This window comes from Pinus tabuliformis, chromosome J (genome assembly GCF_031772625.1).
Source record: "Pinus tabuliformis cultivar Carrire ecotype Pingquan chromosome J, CPIR1, whole genome shotgun sequence".
Taxonomy (NCBI): domain Eukaryota; kingdom Viridiplantae; phylum Streptophyta; class Pinopsida; order Pinales; family Pinaceae; genus Pinus; species Pinus tabuliformis.
This window is the reverse complement of record NC_142295.1, coordinates 720,856,248-720,870,064: the sequence shown is the minus strand read 5'-3', so window position 1 is coordinate 720,870,064 and position 13,817 is coordinate 720,856,248. Positions and strand designations below refer to the sequence as shown.

General features: G+C 38.8%; 1 protein-coding gene across 1 annotated transcript in view; it reads right to left on the bottom strand.

Annotated features, from left to right (window-relative positions):
* The window catches only part of LOC149228777 (zinc finger CCCH domain-containing protein ZFN-like), a 92,080-nt gene that overhangs the window by 23,857 nt on the left and 54,406 nt on the right, over positions 1 to 13,817 (bottom strand). The window lies entirely within an intron of this gene.

The window sequence follows — 13,817 nt, the reverse complement described above, 5'->3', positions numbered from 1 at the left end:
AATCCCTCGGCCTTCACACAGGCCCTCAACACTCCTCACAAACCTCCCTGTAACAGTGACTTCCACACAGCAACACTAAATAGGATGTGGCCTCCTTCAACAAGCACAAACTAGCCTTGGAAAAAGCATGTGGCCTACTCCTTAGGAAGGCCTCAACCCTCACATCGCTGCCCTTATTATGCTTCAGCAACCATTGGTCAGCTTCCTTAAGCTCACCACCAACTCCTTTTGGTTGTAGATGCCTCAACATGCCCTCGTCTTACACTATTTCTCCCTTGGCCTTCTCCTTGAGGCGACAACCTTCTCTTCCTGCTTGTGGCCAACCTCTCCTAGTTTCCACAAATTGAAATTGGCCCTTCTTTAGGGTAGCCTTTCCTTTCAGTCTCTCACATGGAAATAGTAAACACAAAAACAAAATGTAACCCTTTTTCACCATAGAAAAGATGCCCTCCAAAACCCTTTGCTACCCTAGCCATAGGTCTGCGGTTTCCTTGATAAATTTCAACGCTCAATAAAGAAGAAGTCCATTACATCTTTGTCCATATGACTTGCTCCTCAAGCCGCTCCATTAGCCTCTAATATATACTAAAACATTGGTCCCTTTGGAAGCCCCCTTTTCCTTCGAGAAACCTCCAACATCAAACTCAACATTAAATTAGAATACTAAATGCTCTCCTTGGATACAAAGCCCACTCACTTGGGTGCACAGCCCATACACTCATAAAATAACACTTTGAGTGTTTCTCTCTCACAAGCCTAGCACCAAGGCTCTGTGAGAATACCTCCCAATGCCACCCAATTTCAACACTCCCTCTTACTAAGGGAGGTACTTCCATTCCTTGGAAATCTCTCTGTTTCCCACACTAGAACACAATTATCTTCTGCAACTACTCTCCAACATTCATCAAGAGCTTCATCTTTCATCACAGAAGCAAAACCTGTTGTAAGAACAAAACCCTTCTTGGAAATTTCCTTGCTACTAGAAGCATCTTGTTTCTTCTTTTCCTAATAAGCCTTTAAGCCATTCCACGACTCAAGTTATGGAAGTCTCCTTTCTTATCTTTCATGATGCACCATTATGGGGTTGCTAACTCCCTCTAGAACTTAACTCCCTTTCAGTCTCTGAAACCTTCTTCTTTCCTTGGTCAACAGGCTTGACTTTTATCCTTTACAAACCATACTCTCTGACTCCAAGAACCGCTCGTGGCTAGAGTTAGATCCATTGGCCTCAAGCATCACTTTTCCATCCTCGAATAGAACATCAAACTTTGCCTCAATTAGTGAGACAAAAAACATGTTGCATCTGAGCTTTGGGACCCAAAGTACATCCTGGACTCACAGCAATCCACCTGACTCCATCCTAAAAGGTAGTCCTAATACCTCTAACTGCATGTTGACTCTTATCACCAATCTTCACATGTAGATTAGAGTCCCACTCGATCAGGGTCACAAACACTTCCCATGTTCCTGTCATATGCTTTGAGGCCCCGCTGTCTATAAACTAAGCATTCCCAGAGAAATGAGAGATAAGACAAAATTCCTCATCGAATCTCTTAGCGAAATCATCCTTGTCAATTATAACTAGAGCAACCATCTCAAGCTTCTTCTCTCTCTCTCCTTTTTTCCTATGCAAACATTGGCTCGCATAATGGCCAAACTCATCGCATGCAAAGCATTTCACTTTGCACAAGTCCTTCTTCATGTTGCCATTGTTGAACTTCCCTTTTCCCTTTTTCGGCTTACTAGCGAGGGCAACATTCTCCTCATCAAACTCTTTCGCTGAGGATCCTCGTCCTGAAGTTCCTCCTAGATGAAATCATCCCATAACCTATTCCAATCTAGAAGTTTATCCCATGCTACTACTCCTTTGATGAATATCTTCCACTGCTCTAAGAATCCATTCAATGTAGTCCTCACTGACCCCTATAGTTGTAATCTCATCATGAACTTGTTGAATCATGGTAAGATATGAAGTCACGTTCTCTGGACATGTCATCTTGATTTCCCTAAGCTTCTCTCTCAATACCATCTTCCAATTTTCGTTCTTGTTTTGAAACAATGCTTTCAAAGCTTCCCACATGTCCCATGCAGTGTCTTTTCTAGTAAGATGAGGTATCAAATGATCCTTGACTCCATCAAGGATGATCAACTTGGCCTTTGCATCTGCTTTGTTATACAAAGCCAAATTTGTCGCATCAGTTGGTGCCTTGATCTAGGTGTTGGCATAATCCCACAGATCATTCACCAACAACAATAGCTTGATTCTTTCCTTCCATGAACTGTAGTTGAATATCCCTTCCAACTAGTCCTCAAACCTCAAGCTAGAAACCATTTTCTCTATTGGACTTTTACCCAGATATCAAAGAGACCAGTTGTCCCTCCTTCAACAGCAAGACAACTCAGCTCCCTCCTAGAGTTGCCACCTATGCAAAATTCGACAACTACTCCTCAAAGTAGCTCTGAAACCATGTTAGAATTCCATGCACCCTAGGTCTAGTCTATGTTTTGGCAGTTTCACAAAATAGAAAACATAAACATGTTGAAATGGTAGTTTCACAAAATAGAAAACATAAACATGTTGAAATGCCTAACTTTAAAAACAACTTTTGCACAACGGAATATACCAACAGTTAGATTATGCACAATACACAATATTTATTGCCCAAAACTGATTTCTTATTAATTTTTAACAAGAATCCTTAGGGCTACTATGTTAGGGTAATGGCCCTTTACAATCCCAAGAAAATGCCCAAATACAGTGTTAGAATTTTTGACAAAACATCTCAAGCTGAGGCTTTGTCCTTTAATCCCCTCCTTGCCCAAATATCAACACGGTGGTAGTCCCTTGACCACAAAAACACCTACAACAAGTCTTCACAAGTGTAGCTGCCCACATGGCAGCCCTTGTAAACATTTTCCAATATTTGTCCAAACTTTATACCCACCTAGCAGACTTATTCACAATCCTTCAGCCTTCACATAGGGCCTCAATAGTCCTCATGAACCTCCTTGTACCAGCTACTTCCACACAACAACACTAAATAAGCTACAACCTCCTTCAACAAGCCCAAACTAGCCTTGAACAAGCCGACGGCCTACTCCTTAGCCCTAAGCCCTCATGCGGCTAATTTTCTTTTGCTTTAGCAACATTTTGGCCAGCGTCCTTATGCCCACAACCACCTCCTTTTCGTTGTAGATGCCTCAATAGGCCCATGACCTACACATTTTCTCCATTGGCCTTCTCCTTGAGCTTGTGATCTTTTCTTGCCTACAGCTAGCCTCCCCTGGTTGCGGCCTCCGCAAATTTAACTCAGCCCCCTTTTCTTAGCTTATCGGCCCTCCCATAAGGCACGACCTTCCCTTTCAATGTATCATGTGCAAGCAATAAACACAAAAACAAAAACGAAGCCCTTTTTCACCATAGGAAAGATGCCCTCCAAAACACTTTCTTGCCCTAGTCGCAGGTTTGTAGTTTCCTTAATAAATTTCAAAGCTCGATGAAGAAGATATGCATCACATCTTGTCCATACGACTTGCTCCTCAAGCCTCTCCATTGGCCTCTACTATATACTAGACCGTTGGTCCCTTTGGAAGCCCCCCTTTTCCTTCAAGAAACCTCCAACCTCAAACTCAACATTAAATTAGAATATTAAATCCTCTCCTTGGGTACAAAGCCCAGTCACTTGTGTGCAAAGCCCATACACTCATAGAAATTACACTTTATGAGCATTTTTCTCTCGCAAGCCTACCACCAAGGGCATGCGAGAGAACCTCCCAATGCTACCCAATTTCAATACTCTTAGCAAGGGAGGTACTTCCATTACTTGGAAGTGTCTCTGTTTCCCACACTAGAACACAGTCCTTCCACGACTACACTCCAACATTCATCATAAGCTTCATCTTTTGTTACAGAAACAAAACTTGTTGTAAGAACAAAACCCTTCTTGGAAGCTTCCTTGCTACTAGAAGCCTCTTGCTTCTTTTCTTGAAAAGCCTTTAAGTCATTCCATGACTCCTTGTTAATTATGGAAGTCTCCTTTCTTCTCTCTAATGATGCACCCTTCTGGGGTTGCTAACTCCCTCTGGAACTTAATTCCCTCTCATGAAACCTCCTTCTTTCCTTGGTCAACAAGCTTGCCTTTAGCCTGTACAAACCACTCCTTAAATCCAAGAACCACCAGTAGGCTAGAGTTAGATCCACTAGGCTTAAGTTGTTTGAATTTGGTTGTCATTGATGTCAACCTAAGTAACAACCAGAATAAGCCTCGCTTTTGAGGAGGAAAATGATTGGGAAAACCAATGCCTTTGCTCTCAAGACCATCTTCATTTGATTCTCGTCATGTCATTCCAACAATGGGTGCCACACCACATAACTCCTCACAATTGAGGAGATAAGTCTAGTCAAAGTTGGAGCCCCATTGAGTGGTCAAGGTGCCCCAAAATGAGATGTTAAGGCAGCTTGATGATTGGTTAATTGTTGGCTTTATATTCAAGAAAATTTGATTAAATTGTGTGGCTCTCATCAACCCTCCAAATTAGGAATATCCTAGCTCAAATTAGCTTGCAAAGGAGGATCTTGCCAAGGATTTTTAGTTGTGACAAATTGGAGTTCAAGTTGGCTCAACAAGATATGATTTTGAAAATTCAAATTTGATTTGTTTAAGGTAGACTCCATAACCATTTGAGCATGCTATCTGCCCCCCTCTTGAAGACCCCTCATTTAGTATAAATTGAGGGCTTGGCTACCTCCAAAGTGCATCACTTTCACGCTCATTATTAGCAAATTCATTCTAAACTATCTGGGCCAGCGCAGTGACAAATATCTTGAGTAGAAGGTTGAGTTCCTTGAAGTTTCTTCTAGGCTTAAATGTTGTATTTTTCTATGTGAAGTTCCAGGAATATAGCAGAGATTTTGTCCCCCTTTTTACAGACCAGCATATTTTCACCTTTTTTTCCTGAGGCAATTTCGGCCTATCCCTAAGGCCTCTTTGTGGCAATTTTTTGGCCTTCTATGGCTATGTTCTAAGGCATTTCGAGCCTCCTCTTTTATGGTAGTTGAGGCTTACTTCGGGTCCCTTTAGGTTTGTCTTGAAGCAGACCTTGGCATCCCTTTATGATTGTTCGATGGAGGAGTTTAGGGCCTATTCTGAGAACTTTCTGAAGCAGATTTAAAGGTCTAATCTAAGGATTACTTCAGTCTGAGTTATGGTGGTTTATCTGACGCTTTCTTGAGGTAATTTATCAGGCACCTCTTTCTGAGGTTGATCCAAATAGTTTATTTGAGGCAAGACATGAAGCTTACATTCACTATTTCATAGCTCTGATCAGAGGTTGTGTAAGGGCATATTCAAGGCCTATCTTAGACCCTTTTTCTAAGGTGTATCAGGTTGTTTAAGGGCATGATTAAATCCCAATTCTAAGACATCTTCTAGCTCTCTTTTGCACTGATTAGGGTTTGATTGAGACCACAGTTAAAGACTAGTTAGGTCTCCTCTAGGGCTGATCTAAAATGTTGATAAAGGGAAAATTGAAGACCTTACCTCTACTCACAAATTCATGGTACAAAGACCAAATTTGATATTGTTCAAAGAGCAATGTTCGGTGGCTAAAATCAAAAGTAAAACTAGCAAGGAACTGAGTTAAGAAGGGAGCTTCGAAGTCTAGTTAGGTTTCAATTCAAAGAAGCTTTCATCTAAAGCATCTATGGCAAAGAAAGTGCATCCTTGACAGCAAACAAACATCTGAGTTATGAGCTCAAGTTTATGTTCAGTTTGTACTTGAATCGTATCTTGAATATCGAAACAAGATTTTAAAAGCGGTGCTTTGGCAGCTTGACAATTTCTATTGACATTACACCATCGCATATCCAGGCATATATCGAAAAAGACAACAATAACGGTTTATTTGAATATCATTGTAAGTGGGTCATTGTCCCTGGTATGGGAGCCAACATTTTTCTATCTTTTATTTTCAGGGTTGTTGGGTGGTGCACAGAGGAGACTGAAGACTCCTTCAGGTTGGAACCTAAGGATATCTTTCAATCTTAAGGGTGGGAAGGTGGTGCAAGGTGGAGATTGAAGTCCCCTTCAAGTTGGCGTCTGAGAAGTCTTCATGGTCGCAAGATGGTGCTAGGGCAAGTTGAATCTTGTAAGGCATTGGAGCATTATTTCAGTTGGAGTTGTGATAAATCCAGGGTGTTGGAGCATCCTTTCAGTTAGCACTGATAAAACTAGGGGGGTTGGAGCCTCCTTCCAGTTGATGTTGGTAAATCAGGGTGTTGGTGCATCCTTTCAGTAGGAGCTGATAAAATTAGGGGGTTGGAGCCTCCTCCTAGTCGTTGTTGGAGAATCTTGGAAGTTGGAGCTTCCTGCTGATGTAATTTTCAAGATATATATTAAAAGCGTTTGGCATTTTTTCTCCCAGAACAGTTTCCACCTAAAAATTATTGTGTACCTTTCATGTGATGTGATGTGTTATTGATTATCTTATTTGATTCGGGGTACTGATATTTAATGCTTTGAAAGAAATTAAAATTAAGTGAAATACTTATTCACCGCCTCTCTCACTATTTCCAACATAAGCATCACTTTTCCATCCCAGAATAGGACATCAAACCCCTTTGCCTCAATCGTTCGACAAAAATCATGTTGCGTCTAGGCTCCGATACCCAAATTATATCCTAAATTAGTAGCAATCCACCTTAATCCATCATGAATTGTTTAGCCCCAGTTCCTTTGACTGCACGCTGACTCTTATCACCGATCTTCACATGTAGGTCAAAGTCCCACTCAGCCAAGATCTCAAACACTTCTGGTGTTCTTATCATATGCTTCGAGGCCCTAATGTCTAGAAACTAGGCACCCTCGCAAATGGTGTTATCGAAGAAATGAGAGATAAGAGACAATTCCCTCATCAATGTAGTTGTTGTTTGGCCAATTTAATGTCTTTAAATTGTCAATCATAAATTATCAACCAAGGTAGGTATATTGATGAAGTACAGGTGCACTATATGTGCTAGAAGTTATTTCTTATGTCATTATGTTTTTGTTAGGGTCTAAACTTGAGATTAGTATGGAGATGGTTTCATTAAATATATTAATGTCTCAATCCCTAAAGTTATCAGCGAATTTCTTAGGAGTTATTCTCTATTGAATCAGTTTATGGATGATATGGGAGTGATTCTAGATTTTACTTGTGTTAAGCAGTTTTGATTTTTGTCATGAATTTTTATGTTGCAACTCTAATTTACCAAGTGCAAGAGAAACCTATTCTATCAAGTTGTAAGGGAATATTGTCTAAATTCAATTGCTAAGGAGAAGACTCTCACACTTTTATTTATTCAATTTCATCCAAACAAGACATTCTGAACAGCAACTACGCTATGAAGTAACCACAGTTGGACTACACTAGATAAAAAGCAAATGAAATAACCATACTGTACTAGATAAAAAGCAATTCAAATAGCAGATTAAACTCGGTATAAAGCAAAGGGAAGTGCTCATGCATATAATGATTCACTGGCTAACTCATCATACTGCATTTCTTCACACAAAAAAAGAGTATTCAAGTAATGAAAGAAATCTAATTGCAATTGGTTAAAGACATGTTACTGGTCGTACGGGCCCTCCACGAATCACTCCATAATCTCCAATCAACGCAACGCATACACACATAAAACCAGTTCTATTACTTGCAAAATGAAACTTAACAAACTGTTTCAAAAATCACATCATCCGGAGCGCACCCAAACACAGTGCGACCATAGTTTTTATAATAAGTCTTTGGCATAACAGCATGAGCATTTTAAGCCTAAATATATTTATTTCAATTAAACTATATCGCTAAACATTCGATTTGCTATTCTGAAAGCAAATTGATAAGGTTTCGAGAAACCCAGATTCTATTCCAGCGACAATCTTGTAGTTGACTTTGGGGTTTGACCGTGATATCCTGCGATCATCTTAATGAACTAGTTCGAGGGAATAGGAAGGAATCCCCAATCAACGCAATGAATACACACATAAAACCAGTTCTATTACTTGCAAAACGAAACTTAACAAACTGTTTCAAAAATTAGATCACCCGGTGCGCACCGAAACACAGTGCGGCCATAGTTTTTATAGTAAGTCTTTGGCATAACAGCGTGAGCATTTTAAACCTAAATATCTTAAACATTCGATTTGTTATTCTGAAAGCAAATCGATAAGGTTTCAATGAAACTTGGATTTTGTTCCAGCGACAATCTTGTATTTTGACCGTGATATCATGCGATCATCTTGATGAACTGTTTCGAGGGAATAGGAAGGAATCCACTAGGGGACCATTCCTTATCCATCTGTATCCTTCGTCGTTGAGCTAGGGCTTTTGAACCTTGCAAACAATGGAGGCAGCTGCAAAAATCTAGATTGGCTGCATAAACAGACCAATTCGGTAGTCAAATGCATTCTTTAACAAAACAGTAAGGTATATAGACAAACATGAAGAAGAAGGCATGTTATTGCTTACCTTTAACAAAACCTTGTGTCTATTTCATTACTTAGGTGATAAGTATAGGAAAAAAGAGAAATATAGGCAGAAAGGGATGTCAAGGTAAGATAATCTTTGGACTCTGCATTCCCCCAAGCTGGAGGTTTTGTATGTCCTCATACACTTCATCATTGTCAATCACTTGTGCCTTCTGATCATTACCTCCAAGTTTCACTTTCTTCTTCTTTCTTGCAGCTACTTGCATCCTAGGTTTTCTCATGAGAATTTTGTATTTTAAGTTGATAATCTCTCTTTGCATTGTCATGTTTTCCTTCTTCAACTTTTTATTCGTTTTATATCACAAAATCAAATGAAGGATGAGATTATCACTTTTTGCAATCTGGATCTCACTTTGTGCCTTCAATGTTTGATTCTGATTCTCATTCTTGAGATACTTGTTCAATATTTCTAACTCAAAAATCTCTTGCTTTAAAATGTTTGACGCTGAGTGTTCTTGTGGTTCATTTAATTGATTGCTCCCTTCTCCAAGACTTTGAATTGTTTCTTTAGTTGTTGTCTCTTTTCTTTCCAATGACTCTATATAGTCATAAATCTCCTGTTGAACAGGGTCAACACCCGGACCATGCACTAGGCTGCTTAGAGGTGAGCTGCAAGGTGGTGGTGACGCTCTCAGTGATGATTTTGGTGACCCTATTGGAGAACTTTCAAGGTTTTCAATTGGCTCATTCTCAGTGGACTCGTTTTCCTCGAGATCAATGTATTATGTAGCTTTCGAGATTGTCTGTTGCACTGTGCTCAACCTTGGACTCCTCCTTAATCCTAAGGTTTCTAATCCCTGTACTTTCCTTCTTTTAGTCTCTGATTTTTCTTCTTGAGGAATGGTCTTGGTTTGTGGTATTTCCTTTGCTCTTTTGCTAACTTTCTTCCTTCTAAGATTTCCCTTTTTCATTCTCTGCAATATATCCACTATGGGCAACTCTTCTTCTGATAATTCCAGGTGAGTTTGGGGTTCCTGCTCTTTTACTACTTCTATTGTTCTCTTCCTTCCTCTGAGGGTCCTACTGCTGCTGCCTTGTTCTGGGGATATTTCTTCAAAATGGTTCCTCATCGGGAAACTTTCCTAGTTATCCCCCATACTCTGAATATGGAACTCAACCAATATCTTTATCAAGCCATGATGATACGTAGTATTTTCTATAAACTGAATTCTCTTTTGAACGTTTGTGAACATTTTCTTGAGACTATTTAAGAGAAAAGAAGGAAGATTCATCTAGTGATCTTCAAGAAAATGCATCATAATACTAACATGGTAAAAATACATATACCCAAACCCACCCTCACAAGTGACAAAATTTTGAAGTATAAGCAATAAATTTCTCCATTTACTCTTAAGGGTTGTGTTGGGAATACCTTTCTTGAAGACAGTGGGCATCCATATTTGGATTTTTCAAGAAGACCTTCCAATCTTCTCAATTAATTCCCCTACTATTCTTGAACCATTTTTCCCCGCTCCTTGGTAATTCAGTAGCTTCCACGATCATGGACTCCATTATGGTGATCTTAATGTCCCCTATTTCGGCTTTAGTTCCATCAAATGAGCGTGAAAATGTCTTTGTCACTTCCCTGTGAAAACCGTTAAATTTTTCAATGAACTGCAACCATTGTTTCTTTTGCAGCAGCTCCTTAATCTGAAGGTATCCCTCCAAAAATTTCTTCCCTGTTGGCTCGGTTCGAACAATGATCCCCATTATGGAGGATGCTTTGCCTCAAAGACTGGTTACCTTGACAAGAGAATCATGTTGGTAAGGTTTTTACTAAGTGGCGGAAGGATGGAGTGGCTATGAAAGTTCAGAGGAGTGTTAGAACAAGTGGATTATAAATAAAGGTTATAGGAATGAATCGAACCGTTGGGGTGCATTTAAAATGATGATTCAGTGATTATTTCGATGGATTCGGAATGAGTATGTGACATGACCTTTAAGCGGTGGATTATGATGTTTTGTTAGGCGACCATCACCCTTAAGTTGTAATGATTTCGTTTTAATTTTCGGCAATACTATGTCTTCTTAGTCATATATGCAATATACCAATCCCTATTGCTAAATTAAAGTAGCACATACTTGTGATCCACTTTGCTAACCTTGTTTGTTGTTCTAAGATCTCCTACAGGTACTTTGCTCTGTCAGTTGTATTTCAAATCAAATCACCAAGTGTCCTTGTAGGCTTAAAAAAATTATTACGCTGCAGAAACTTGTCGTAGCTACAAAAACTTGTTCACGCTGCGGAAAGTCGTTGATTCTGCAGCTAAGAAAAAAAACTTTAATAAAGGAACTTTGTTATTTTCTTTTTGAAAGGAAAATTTGAAGTGCCAACAAAAATTGGTTTTCACTCTAAATTTTCTGTATCAACCTACCAACAGCATGTTGTTTTCATGTTTATACCTTTTTTTTTCTTTTTTATTATTATTATTATATGTATATATATACATATAATAAGGTGGAAAAGAAGAAGAATTCTTCTTAACCATTTTCAATTCTGAATTATCTTGGAACATTTTAACAAATTCATCTTTTGTCAATCGCTTCTGGTACAATCTGAGCCGATGTACATTTACTAATAGAGGAATTTTCACTTTATCAATAGTCCTGATTCTAACTGCACCATTCTCAAAAACACTTTCAACTTCATAAGGTCCAAGCCAATGGGTTTGGAATTTCCCTTGAAAATTTTTGAGCTTTGAATCAAAGAGTAATGCCCAATCTCCTGGATTAAATTTCATTTCCTTAATGTACTTATCATGCCATCTAGATCTTTGTTGTTGAACTAGGCTAGTTCTCTGGAGGGCTTCTTCTCTGATTTCATCGAGTTCATTTAGTTGTCTCATCCATTACTTCTGTGCTTCTGATAAGTCAAGATCTAACTGGACTGTTGTGTTATAGGTTTGGATCTGGAACTCTATCGGAAGTAAGACTTGCTTCCCATAAACAAGTTCATAAGGTGTATGTCCTGCAGTATTTCTACATGTAGTTCTGTAGGCGCATAAAGCTTTTGGAAGCTTTTCCCCCAATCCTTTCTATGTAGATGTACAGTCATGGTAAGGATTGCTTCAATCACCTTATTTGTGGACTCAACTTGTCCATTGGCTTGTGGATGGTATGGAGTGGACTTCCGATGTTTGATTTTGTATTGATCCACAAGCTTCTACACTAATCTGGACATGAACTGTGTTCCTTGATCTGTTACAATTTCTCTTGGAACACCAAAATGGAAAAAATATCCCCACAAAGAAATGAAACTACAGCGTTTTCAATAGCAAAAGGAAGTGCTTTAGCTTCTACCCATTTAGTGACATAATCACTACATACCAGAATATACTTCTTTTGCTTTGAAGGTGAGCTGATTGGTCCAACAAAATATAGTGCCCACTTCTCAAATGGTTCGATGAGTACCTGTGGTTGAAGTGACATTTCATTTGAAAGAGTGGGTTTGCCCATTCTTTGACATTTGTCTCATCTTTTAATATATTCTTTGGTGTCCCTGAAAATGGAAGGCCAATAATATCCTAAAAGCAAGATTTTGTAAATAGTCCTTCTGTCAAAAAAATGTCCCCCACATGGCTCATCGTGGCAAGCTTCAATGGTTCGATGAGTACCTGTGGTTGAAGTGACATTTCATTTGAAAGAGTGGGTTTGCCCATTCTTTGACAATTGTCTCATCTTTTAATATATTCTTTGGTGTCCCTGAAAATGGAAGGCCAATAATATCCTAAAAGCAAGATTTTGTAAATAGTCCTTCTGTCAAAAAAATGTCCCCCACATGGCTCATCGTGGCAAGCTTCAAGTATTTCTGGTATTTTGTCCTCTCGAACACATCTTCTGATGATGAGATCTGGTCCTGTCTTGTATAACTCCTCATTTATCCATGGATAATATGTGTTATTGTGGACTATTCTTCTCTTTTCTCTATGAGATAAATGAAATGGCATCTTTTCTGTAGCTAAATAATTAGCAATATCTGCATACCAAGGTGATTTAGTAGATACTACAAAAAGATATTCATCAAGAAATTTATCCTCTACAGGTTGATCATTATTTTCATTTTGTATTCTAGATAAAAAGTCGGCAATTGTATTTTGCTTTCCTGGCCTATCTAGAATAATTATGTTGAATTCTTGTAACAGTAAGAGCCATCTAGTTATTCTTCCATTAGTCACTGGTTTATTCATTAGGTATCTAATGGCAAAATGGTCTGTGTGAACAAAAGTTTCATAGCCAGTTATGTAATGTCTGAATTTGTTAATGGCATGAACTACAACTAAAAACTCCTTTTCAGTTACAATATAATTTAACTCTACAGGAGTTAAATTTTTACTAGTATAATAGATTGCATAAGGAGTAAGATCTTTCTGTCCCAACACAGCTCCTAAGGCTGAATCTGAAGCATCCGTTGAGATATGGAAAGGCAATTTCCAGTTAGGTCCTTTTAAGATAGGTGCTTCAAAAATTCTCTTTTTCAAAGTTTCAAAGGCAACTTGACATTCAAAATCCCAATTCAATTCACAGTCCTTGGTAAGCAATTTAAAAAGTGGGGATGCAATTTTTGTGAAGTTTTCTATGAATCTTCTATAATATCCTGTAAAACCAAGAAAACTTATAACATCTTTTTGACAACTTGGCATTCATAACTTAGAAATAACTTCAACTTTAGATAAGTCTACCTTGATTCCATCTACTGAAATATGATGACCTAAAACAATTCCTTCGTTAAACATTGTTAAGTTATGGTATGTTCTATGCTTATAACAGTTTACTTCTTTTTCTTATTATATTCCACCGATTAGCAATCGCATGTACATAAAGTAAAGTGCAGATAGAACATTAAACGATCGACAGAAAACAAGCCAAGACAAGAGACACAAGATGTGGCGGCTAGCCAGGGACAAACCCCACAATGTGTGGGGAAACCCTTTGATCAAATCTTCTTTTATCTTCAATAATTCAGCAGAGAGAAATAGTACAATAAATCTGATTCATATCAGCAATAGCAAACCCTAGATCAGTAGCATCAGCATTAGCGGCTTCATTATCAAACTAGGGCAGACCATATCTCACAAACCGACAGTCGGATTGACTTCATTCCACCACCAAAAGTTGCGGCTTTCAAAGGAGGTTCAGATGAACCTACAGCGCAGTTCCAAAGAGGAGATCTTCTAGGCCATGCAACTTCTGCAGTTGCAGCTTCAAATTCAACAGCTTCCGGCTTCACATGTGTGAGAGAGAGAGACCCATTTCAGCGCAGTAGAGAAAAGACTCATATCTGCGCAGTAGAGA